Source organism: Cnephaeus nilssonii (assembly GCF_951640355.1).
Source record: "Cnephaeus nilssonii genome assembly, chromosome: 2".
In the NCBI taxonomy this organism is placed as follows: domain Eukaryota; kingdom Metazoa; phylum Chordata; class Mammalia; order Chiroptera; family Vespertilionidae; genus Cnephaeus; species Cnephaeus nilssonii.
The window spans coordinates 27,943,497-27,955,810 of record NC_137073.1 but is presented as its reverse complement, the minus strand read 5'-3'; the positions used below and the strand labels follow the sequence as shown (position 1 = coordinate 27,955,810).

The window sequence follows — 12,314 nt, the reverse complement described above, 5'->3', positions numbered from 1 at the left end:
AGCAATCTCATTTCTGGGTATATATCCAAAAGTATTAAAAAGCATGGTCTCAAAGAGATTTACAAAAAGTGAAAGAAACTCAAGTGTTCATCCATGGATGAATGGATAAACAAAATCGGTGTAGCCACACAATGGAATGCTATTCATCCTGATAAAGGCATGAAATTATTGTGTGTGTGTGTAGAGGTGGAAGAGGGTATAGGGAAGATAAATGGTGATGGAAAAAATAAAATAAAATTTTTACATTTTTAAAAAGAAATGAAATTCTGACACAGGATACAACATGGTTAAACCTTAAGGACTTTATGCTAAGTGAAATAAGCCGGTCAGATAAAGACAGAAACTGTATGACTCCAGTTGTATGAGTTATCTAGAGTAGTCCGACTCACAGAAATACAAAACAGGGAGTTGTTTAATAGGTATAGATAGAGTTTCAGTTTTGCAAGATGAAAAAAGTCTGGAGATTGGTTGCATAAGAATATGAAAGTACTTAACACTACTGAACTGCACACTTAAAAATGGTTAAGATGATAAATATAATGTTATATATATTTTACTACAATTTAAAAAACAATAGCAAAGACAAAAAAAGGAGACAAGAATTTTTCCAAATTACAGTAATTTAAACATAAAACCCAGTTTTTAAAAAGAGTGAAACACTGAAGCACTGTGGGGGAAAAGGGAAGAGGAAAAAGCTGGAATAAGCTGACTATGTGAATGCTTTCTTGCTCAATCCCCAAATAAGTTATAATTTTGACTTTTAAAATAAGTCAAAATTTGCTGTAATCAAAACGTATTGAGTTTTTGAACTGTACAATTTACTTAAAGCCTCAAAACAAGCACAATAAAACCATCATTGAAATGTTTAACATCACATTCATCACAGCAATAAAAGGAAATTAAAAACCCAACAGCCCTGAACACTTTTCCAACCCCACCTGCACTTGACAAAGACGGCTGACATAATTGAATGGGTGTGTCTGTGTTCCAGTTTATGGACACCAAAATTTGAATGTCACAGTTTTCATGTGTCATTAATTATTATTCTTTTGTCAACAATTTAAAAATAGTTAAAAAAACACACACACATTCTTAGTTTAAAGGCCACGTTTGAGCTTCATGGCATACATAGTTTGCCAACCCCTGCACTAAACACGCTGGGCTGTATCCCTGAGTAATGGCCTTTGCACATGTTGTTCCCTCTGCCTAAAATGCTTTTCCCTCCATTCTTGGTGTGGCTAACTCCTCTTTCACAGGGGGGCATCTTAACGCCCCCAACACACACACACACACACACACACACACACACACACACACACACACACACACAATCTAAATAGTTCCCTTGAAGGTCTCCCTTGTAACATCCTGCCCTTTTCCCCTAGGAGTTAATTATGTACTAATAACTTGTAATTATATACTAACTTTGTGCACGTATTGTTCAATATTTGTTCTCCACCAGACTGAAAGCTCTGTAAGGGCAGGGGTTATGCTATGTTGCTCACTTTATCCCCAGCATCTAATACCATGCCTGATGTGTAGAAGACACTCAATATTGTTGAATGAATGAATGAATGTTGTCCCACAAAGTTCTCATTCATCTCATCCATCACCTGGAGTCCATCTTGGTGGCGGCCACCCTCAGCCAGCGGGAAGGGAAATAAACCTACACTGGCATCAGCTAGACTACTCTGGGGGGAGGGGAAAAGGGAAGGGGGAGGTCACTCATGCCTGCATCCATATTTGGCACAAATACAGCCCATTTATAAACTGAGGGTTCCGGATAAGTTCAGGGATTCTTGAAAGGATCATTTCTCTGGTGGAAAATAACAAAGAATTTCCCAGGGATAGTTCCTTCTTTTTAAATTTCCATTCAATATTTCAAATTAACAACCAGGGAAAGTCTCCGTTGGTGCTAATAACTCTTTAACACCTCTCTGAATTTGCTATAGTCTCTTTATCCACAAAGATGGAGCAAGGCTCCAAGCTCAGAACTTCTTGAGGCCACAACTTAGGACTAGGATTTAACGATTTCATTTTTAAAATAGCATACAGTAAAATATTTTTTGGTGAATAGTTCTATGAATTTGAACACATGCATAACGACCCCTACAATCAGGTTACAGAGCAGTTTCATCCCCGCAAGCTCCCTCGGGCCACCCCTCTAAAATCAACCCCTCTTCCCACCTTTTGCCCATCATGGATCCTACAGTTTTGCCTTTTCCAAAATGTCCCATAAATGGAATTGCACAGAATGTAGCTTCTCACACTCAGCATAATTTAGCTGGAATTTAATAACACAGTTTGGTTTGCCCTATATGTATGTATAAATATAAATATAGTTATCTATATTTATAAGCTAGTGGTACAAGTTTCCCATTTAATAATGACATCAGTTTCCTTTTAAAATAAATCTATTAGGTAAAAAAGAATAGATAAACATTACTATGCATGGCAAGAAAAGGGGCAAAAATTATGAAAGTGGAATGCAAATTACTAAATTTGGGGAAACAATGGACATTATACAATAATATAATTGCATCCTTGCCCTCTTCCTCCAACACACACACACACACACACACACACACACACACACACACACTACCAGTCTATGCTTCTAAGAATTCTTGAAAAGGAAGGGAAAATATTTTTTTTTCTTTTGAGCCAAAAGAAATGGCTCATCCCAGACATCTCATTTCAACGAAACTTTCATAATCACAGCTCTGGAAGCTTCGATCCCTTCCTCCTGATCTCAGAAAGTCATTTCCAACACAAAGGCTACTACACGTCCCGAGAGGTTGCCCAGGCACCAGGCCAGCCCACACTCAAACACACCCACATTTCAGCACAGACCCAGATTTGGTTTGCAAAGACTTCGTTGTTCCTTCTGGATTTGTCATGTTAGCTTAACGATTAGTCCGGCTTTCATCATCCATGCCACTATAAACAAATGCCTTAATTCCTTTACCTGCCATGGATGATATTTAGAACAAGGAAATAAAGGCAATGTTTATAAAGGCAACAGTTTCTAAAAAGCATGTGAGGGCATAACCTCTAATCACCCGTTTAACAAAACCCTCCCATAACGACACGCTTGTCAATGCGTGGCCCACAGAGCTTTCCAGAGCATGCTTCCGCCTCTGACCCAGGCACATCCGTAGACATAGGTTTGGACCCTTCTAAACTAAGGCCTGTGTGTGCAAGAACCAATATCAACGCTAGAAATAGGAGCCGAAAAATCTAAATAAAATAAATGGGTATGTCTTCTTCTCTCTCTGTGTTTCCCCTTCACCAAGGAATTTACTAAGTTTTGAAGATATTTACTTAATTCACAAGGAAAGAGAGTTGCATTTTATGAATGCAAAAGGAATATAGATTTTAGCTTGTTAAGCACATGAGAAAGTGTCAGAGGCTGAAAAAGAAACATGAACATTAAGCCCAAGGAGGGCACCACCCAGGCATGGCAAAAATACATTCAGAGAATGGTCTAAGGTGCTTGGGAACCCCCCTGCCCCCTTCCCAAGGTCCCTGTGCTCAGAATCCTGCCAGGAGCAGTGAAAAATGATAAGCCTTAAAGCCCTCTGTGGCTAGGCATTCTCACCTTTTTAAAAATATATATTTATTTTATTGATTTCAGAGAGAAGAAGGGAGAGATTGAAACATCAATGATGAGAGAGAATCATTGATTGGCTGTCTCCTGCACACCCCCTAGGGATGGAGCTCTCAACCCAGGCATGTGCCCTTGATTGGGATCAAACCCGGGACCCTTCAGTCCACAGGCCAACGCTCTATTCATTGAGCCAAACTGGATAGGGCCATTCTCACCTTTTTCTACCACTGGGTCTCAGAAAGGCAGGAGGAGGCAGAAAAGCCAGGCTGAGCCTTACCCTGTGGTTCTGGGTCTGTGTCCGGCCCCCCTTTGTTAGAAGAAAAAGGACCTCCTTCTGGATCCACCTCTGGGACTAGAAGCATTATTATTATTATTATTATTATTATTATTATTTAGCTAAAGGCTTATTTTATTTTGTCCTATTTTTTAATTTTTCAATTGCAGTTTACATTCAATATTATTCTGTATTAGTTTCAGATGTACAGCATAGTGGTTAGAGTCTACTGTTAGATAATCATGTACTTTACTGGGTGGCCTCCCAATGCATCGTTATTACAATATTATTGACTATATTCCTATGCTGTAATTTATATCTCTGTGGCTATTCTCTAACTACCAATTCATATTTCTTAATCCCTTTACCTTTTCCACCCAGCCTCCCAACCTCCCTCCCCTCCGTCAACCATCAGTCTGTAGAAGCTTAATTCTTTAAAAAAAAATTAAAAATATATATACATATATATGTGTGTGTGTGTGTGTGTGTGTGTGTGTGTGTGTGTGTGTTGATTTCAGAGAGGAAGGGAGAAGGAGAGAGAGATAGAAACATCAATGATGAGAGAGAATCATTGATCTGCTGCCTCCTGCACACCCTACACTGGGGAACAAGCCCACAACCCAGGCATATGCTCTGACCGGGAATCGAACTATGACCTCCTGGTTCATAGATCGACGCTCAACCACTGAGCCATGCCAGCCAGGCTAGAAGCTTAATTCCTAATCAGAATAATTCAAATCCCCATAATATAATAATCCTTATATTGCCTATTTAAACACACATATAACACAACCTAAGTATTATTGTTTTTGATTTGCAGACAGAAAAACAAAACCACAAACCAATGATAACAAAACAACTAATATGTATGTGCCAGCCACTGCTATGAGAACCTGACAGGTGTTAGCCCATTAAATCCTTACAATAGGTGCTATTATGACCCTTGTTTTACTGAGAAGGTTACTGAGGCACAGAAAGGCTAAGTAGCTTGGCCAGGAAACATAGCCAGTAAGAAGTGGAGCTTGGTTATAAAACCAGGTGAACTGATTCCAAAATTGGCACCATTGTGCTTTATCGTTTCCAAAGACAGAAAGCAACTCACTGGAAGCTGAACGGCTTGTGCACACCCAGGGCGAGAACCTAGGCCCACAGAACTCCAAGTCCCGCATGCCTTCACTGAGCCACAGGACAGATTGGATTCGTCCTTGATTGGTCACGAAACAAATCTCTTTGAAATGGTTCAGGGGGAAGGAACAAAATGCGAAAAATCCTATCATATTCAGAACGTAACCGCAGAAACGGCAGTCTGATTCAAGATGGCAGCCTGAGCCTGATGGGCAGAGTTTTCCTCCTTCCTAAAGTCTCAGTGAAGTTACAGAAAAGGGATACAGACGGCAATAGATCCATGAATAACGTAAAGAACAAGACGAGAGGTGATCGTGACTTTCCAAAATTCGGAAAGTGAGTGGAGGCATGGATAAGCCAGGGTGGAGGAAACTGCAGATCAGAAGGGGCACCAGGGGAGACAGGCAGAGGTGGGACATTGTACCCGGCCCAGTGCCAGGGAGGTGCCAGGCTCAGGCAGGCAGGTAAGGGTTGGCTGCACCAGGCTGAGAGGCAACAATGAGCGTATTTAACCTCGCTAGAGAACAAGCTGGCTGCTTCCACTCTGGGACCTACAGGGTGCCCTTTGATTTTAGGGTGGACACCATGCAGTAAAGAATGTAACCTTATCTAAAGAGAGGTCTGGGCTTTGCCCTCAGCTACAGGGAGGTCATCCCCAAGCCCGCAAAGTTCTGAGGAAAAATGACTCTTAATTGAAGATCCTGTGCTCAGCCAAACTCCGTTGAAAAATTGCCTGAGATTAAGCGGAAGCAAGACAAAATGACATTTGGGAAGAAATCTCAACAGCCCTGGAAAGCAGTCAGTGCAAGTTATACCGTCTCACAGAGGGTGAGCAAGAGCCTGAGGATACTTTTTCTATTGCTTTTCAGAGAAAGTGGAAGGGAGGTAGGGGACGGGGAGGGGGAGAGGAGAGGAGAGAGAGAGAGAGAGAGAGAGAGAGAGAGAGAGAGAGAAGAGAAGAGGAGAGGAGAGGAGAGAGAGAGAGAGAGAGAGAGAGAGAGAGAGAGAGAGAAACATATATGTGAAAGAGACACAACAACCAACTGGTTGCCTTCCCCACATGCTCCAACAGGGGGCAGGGAGCAAACCCACCAGCCAGGTACGTGCCCTTGACTAGGAATCAAACCCGCAATCCTCTGGTGCATGGGCTGATGCTCTGACCACCGTGCAACACTGGCCAGGGCCACATTCACATCTTGATGTTGGTCATCTTTTTGCTCATGATAGGTAAATATGATGTTAAACTTGGGAAGTTCCTAGATTCGGTGTCATCGGCATCAGGACTAACAGTACGGATACCAAAAATCCCAGTAATCAAGATAAAGAATATTTCAAAGCAATATTTTTAAAAGTAGAAAATAACGCAAAAATCCATGATGAACGAAAATGTCTACATTTTCAATAAAGACTTGATCGAGATGACTGATTTGTCCTTTTGCTCCAATTTGGCTTAGCTCCATGCTGACTGGCAGGTGTTCGTGAGTCTCACGCTGCCAGGTACCGTCCTCCCACCTTGGGAAATAAAACCGTCTTCCTTCGCCGACCTCCTCTCACGTTGAGACCTTCCCTGTGATTGTAAGATTTATAAAACAAGTCTCTGTCTCTACCACAGGGGAAATTCTGTCTCTCTGTTGGAAAGCCACTAGTTTGCATTTATTGGGGGTGCTGATACAGGCAAGATTGGGAACAGTAACTATGGGCCTACAATTCTCTTAAGTGCTACTCACCTAGATGCAAATGCCATAGGACATGGAATTAGTTTGTTCTGGTAAAAACACAGAAATCTCACCCAGCTCCTTATTTCTTCCCCTCCTTCCTGGAAATGACCCACCTAATGATTAGCATTCCCTCAGCTGGGATTTAACTCGAGGAACACTGACGCTTAGCCGGCTGGAAATTACCTGAGCTGTAAAATAGTCCTCTCTCCCACCACCATTCCAGGAACTTACGGCAAACATCGAGTGATTCACCGAGCTTTAAACAAGATGTGCAAACCTTGAGCCTGATGACTCTGTGTCCTCCCAGAGTAATAAAGCATAAAGACAGGTCCATTTGCCCAGAACTTACTTGAGCGCTAGGCAAGTGCTATGTCCTGTCATGTGCTATGCCTCCCCATGCATTAGTCATTGAACTGTCAAGCAACCTTTTGAAAAGGATTCACTATCCCCACTTTATAATGATTACAATGAGGCCCAGAGAGGTTAAGTCATTTGTCCAAAGTCACAAGGCTAAACAGAGGCAGAATGGGATTCAAATCCCTGCCTCTCTGAACGGTGATCATCATCATCAATAGCATTGTTATCAGAGGAAGAAGAGAAATATGAGGAGAAGAAGAGGAGGAGTTAAAGGGAACATTTATCGAGTGCTTACCATATTTTCTTATTAGCTCTAATATCCACCTGTGGAAGTGGGTGCTCTGAGCATACTACCCATTCTACAGACAGGCAAACTGAGGCCAGAAAAACAGTAACTCACCCAGAGTCTTACAGTGAGGACTCAGGGAAGTCCAGATTCTGATTCAGGCAGACAGTTGTAGACTTTCTCTTAAAGCCAACACATGTTCCCTTGCCTGCCACTTCCCCACAGTCATTCTTTCCTCTAACAAATATTTATTGTGCATTTCTCTGTTCCTGGCATCTAGTGATTAGCTACAGGACAGCTCCCATTTTTGTTCTCCTCCCATGACACATTCGCACGGACTCCCCATCATTTCTGTGTCTTCCCCTCAAAGCACCCTCTCTCACCTGTGGGAACATGCAGGCATCTCCTCTCCACTCTGCAGAGATGGTGGGTCCTCTTTTATTACCGACTCAGTCTTCTTCTGCCTTAAACACAGCCCTGTTTAATCTTAGTCACGTGGCTGGGCTCCCAGGGAGGGGACGTTTATGAGCTCCTGACCATTTTATGCCACCCTGGTTATCATGTCTCCCTTTGCCGGCCAATGAAAAACTGGGTCTCACCCAATTAATGCAGATCAGTCCTCGACCCCCAACATCGTGGCTGCTCCATGGCCTCTGTGTCTTGGGTTTGAGAAGAAGCCCTAACTCAGGGACCAAACTGTGCATTTCTTTCTTCCTGAACCTCTCATGAATATCCTTTGGCATCAGTGCAGTAAAAGAACAAAGTCCTTTCTAGAAAATACTTTTATTTCTTGGATACCATAAGGAAGTAGGTCACATGGTGGGGTGTGTGTTTTCTTTTTGGTGTTTTCTTTTTATCCCCACAGGCAGGGGGGTGGAGTGGAAAGAGACTATCCTTCCATTTATTCACTAAAGCATTTTTCTAGAACGTGATGCTCCACAAGACTCCCTCAGGCACTGGCCCATTTGTTCTGCAGACTTAACCCCGGGGGCAACGTTCAGACCTTGCAGGTTTAACCTCACAATTATGATGGCATCCTTTCCAGGAATAAAAGAACAGGCAGCGGCCCTAGCCAGTTTGGCTCAGTGGATAGAGCATAGGCCTGTAGATTGAAGGGTCCCAGGTTTGATTCCCATCAAGGGTACATACGCTGCTTATTGGCTGGATCCCCAGTAAGGGGGCGAGTGGGAGGCAGCCAATCAATGATTCACTCCCATCATTGATGTTTCTATCTCTCTCTCCCTCTTCCTTCCTCTCTGAAAGCAATAAAAAATATATTAAAAATAAATAAATTGGAAAAAAGGACAGGCAGCCTGGAACCAGCCACATTTCAAGGCAGGCTGATTTAATCACTTTATGACTGTAAAGCATTGTGGCTTATGGCACATATTACACCCTACAAACTGTTCCTTTCTTTGTCTGCAGGTGGAGGGTAAATTGGTGAGTGAGGTAGCTTCTGGAGTGAGACCCTGAGCAGCTGGGGGCACAAACGAAGGGAGAGATTTTCTTCAATATTTGCTTAGCCATCTTTTGGATTTTACACTATGTGGAAGTATAACATTCAAAAACTAAATTAAATTTTGGGAAATTTTACTGCTGTGAATTACACACAGTTTGGATAGCATGATCTCAGTGTCTTTTTAAAAATATATATATATTATTGATTTTTTTACAGAGAGTAAGGGAGAGGGATAGAGAGTTAGAAACATCGATGAGAGAGAAACATCAATCGGCTGCCTCCTGCACACCTCCTACTGGGGATGTGCCCGCAACCAAGGTACATGCCCTTGACCGGAATCAAACCTGGGATCTTTCAGTCCGCAGGCCAATGCTCTATCCACTGAGCCAAACTGGTTAGGGCCTCAGTGTCTTTTTTAAAAGACAAATTTAAAAAAATCTATATTAGTGTGTCTGGGGGAGGACAAGAAACATAAAGAAACATACATGAAACTCAAAGCAATGACCATCACCAGAGGATGAAATTGCAAAGCTTCTCACATCCTCTGCAAATATTCTTATAAGACATACATTCGTTTTTCTTTTTATTGATTGATTAGAGAGAGAGATCAACTTGTTGTTCCACTTATTTATGCATTCATTGGTTGATTCTTGTATATGCTCTGACCAGGGATCGAACCCACAACCTTGGTGTATGGCGATGATGCTCTCACCAACTGAGCTACCTGGCCAGGGCTATAGGCATAATCTTTTAAAGTAACTTGTACCTGCACAATATTCTTAATCAGATAAAACAACAGGAAGAATGAAAGAAAAGAACTAGGCTTCCTGGACCTTAGCACCATGTTCTTAGAAACTTTTGCGCCCGCCGTGAGAGCCAATGGAGGAAGCAGTGAATGCGCAGGCTGACGCGCAGACGGAGAAAGACGCAGCAGAGGTCCAGCCACTAGCCTGTGCACCGTGGAGATCACTTGAGCAGAAATGAGGGAAGCCGGAGGCCTGGGGCCCGGGTACAAGTTGTTCGAATGCGTGTGTGGTGTCTAGAACTTTCAGTAGATCTACAACATACGTCGCCATCTGATCTCGGCAACCGCCTTTTGAGAGACCCACCTTGCTCATACAAAAACAGTTCCCTGGACCTGTATATTCTGGATTAGTTCTGTTCTCAGTTGTGGTTGAATGCAATGTGTACAATAATTCATCTCTCCTGTCTCAACTGAAGAGAAAAGAAAAAAGAAAAAGAACTAGTTCCAAGGTCACCGGGGAACTAAAGTTTTGGAAGTGAAGAAGAGAGCCTGGCCGAGTATCTCGGTTGGTTACTGGTCAGGGCACATATAAGAATCAGGCAAGAAAAAAAAAAAAGCATAAATAAATGGAACAACAAACCCACCTCTCTCTCTCTCTCAAAAAAAAAAATCAATTTATAAAAACAGAAGAAGAGAGAGAACTTTCTGGCAGCAGATGTTGGGAGCCCCAGACATGGGAAACAGAGATCCTAGACAGGGGCAGACGAAGGAACTGGGCGTGGGAGGACAGGCATGAATTAAGATGAGGGCAGTGGAATGGGAAACAATGGCCAAGAAAGGGTAGCACTTTAGTTAATCCTCACCTGAGGATATTTTTCCCGTTGATTTTTAGAGAGAGTAAAAGGGAGTGGGAGACACACACACACACACACACACACACACACACACACAGAGAAACATCTCCGAAATCAATAAAAATATGTATTAAAAATAAATAAACAAATAAATACATTGAAAAAAGGACAGGCAGGGTGGAACCAGCCACATTTCAAGGTAGAGAGAGACACATCAATTGGTTGCCTTCCACATGCACCCGACCAGGGCTGACGCTCTATCCATGGAGCCAAACCAGCTAGGGCAGGGGCGCGCTTTCAATTTCTGAATTTCCCTGAGCTGTGCTAGTTTCCTCAGCTGCCAAGTGAAGACAGTCATATTTACGTGGTTCTTATCACCATATATATGTTGCTTACACTTAATCCTCACAGCAGCTCTATTAGTCAGGTATACCACAATCACTCCATTTTACAGATTTGAAACACAGAGAGGTAAAGTAACTTGGCCCCTAGCTCACACAGCTAAAAAGTGGCAGAAGCAGGATTAGAACTCAGGCAACCTAGCTCTGGAGCCCACGTTCCATAGATCACTAGAGCTGGGGCTTAGCACAATGTCTGGCACCGGGTAAACGGAACAATGTTAACCACTCAAATAATATTACAAGGCTAGGATTTCCTGCCCCCACCAAGTGCCCACATCAGAGGATGGAGTTTCCTGAGCAGAGAGTGAGGTGCCCGTCCCTTCACATGCCCGCTTTACGGTCCCCAGGAACTGCCTTGGCACCCTGGAGGGCAGCACGAAACTCCACGGATTTGACAGGTGGGGAACCCCTGGAATGAGACTCTCTAGAAGAGGAGGAGTTCCAGGAAAGGCACGTTATGTAGTCCTCCTTGGAGCGTGTTACCTGCACAGCAGCAGGTCCCAAGGCCTGGAATAGAAAGAAGCATCAAGCTTCCAATGACACCAGCAACGGCAGCTGCATGTATCGTGGTCCAGATGGTGTGCTAAATGCCGTCTAGACATGAGTTCAGGTGAGCCTTCCGATAACCCTGTGCCCATTCAACAGATGAGGGAACTGAGGCTCTGAAAGCAACTTGCAAAGTCCCAGAGCTGGGACTTTTAGAAATGATATTTGAACGCAGATCCAGCGGGAATAACCACTGCATAACTGCCCTTGCCGCCTGAATCCTCCTCCCCAAAGCTTCATCTGCCGGCAGAGAATCAGCTGAAGTGGAGAGGACTTTGTTCCGTTTAGACAACAAAAGGGTAGCAGGTTCTCATGACAGCCTCCTCGTATACTGGATGGAGGGCAGGACACCAGGTGACACCCCTTCTTTTTCACTGAGCACTGGGGGATGGGGGGCGGGGGTGTGGTGGTGGTGGTGGTGGTGGTAGGGAGACTTCTTAGGAATGTTCCAGAGAGCAAACGGGGCCTGGTTCTGTGGATCACACAGAACACAAGAAAGCTCCTTAGTCATCTCCTCCCCCTCCGACCTCCACTCTCCTCCCTGCCTCCTCTAGATGGACACGCCTGCTGTGCCGGCCCCTCCACTGTAGGAGTGGGCAGTCAGCATTCACTGTAGCCAGTGTTGACTGAGTGCCTGCTGAGTGCCAGCACTGTGCTGAATGCTAATATAGAAAAGACACACGATTGTCCCCATTTTACAGATAAGGAAACCGAGGCACAGAAGAGTTAAATAACTTGCCACATTTCACCCTACCAGGATGTGATGGAACCTGGATTGGACGTCAAGACTCTACAGACTTTATGATCAAACAGACCTGAGTTCAAATGTTGACTCCTCTACCAACCACCTGTGTGACATCCTGCAAATTACCTAACCTCTCTGAATCTCAGTCTCCTCATCAGTAACATGGAACTAATAGGGATTGTTGCTACATGGCA

At 43.5% G+C, this 12,314-nt stretch overlaps 1 protein-coding gene across 1 annotated transcript in view; it reads right to left on the bottom strand.

Annotated features, from left to right (window-relative positions):
• The window catches only part of TMC5 (transmembrane channel like 5), a 64,218-nt gene that overhangs the window by 50,870 nt on the left and 1,034 nt on the right, over positions 1-12,314 (bottom strand). The window lies entirely within an intron of this gene.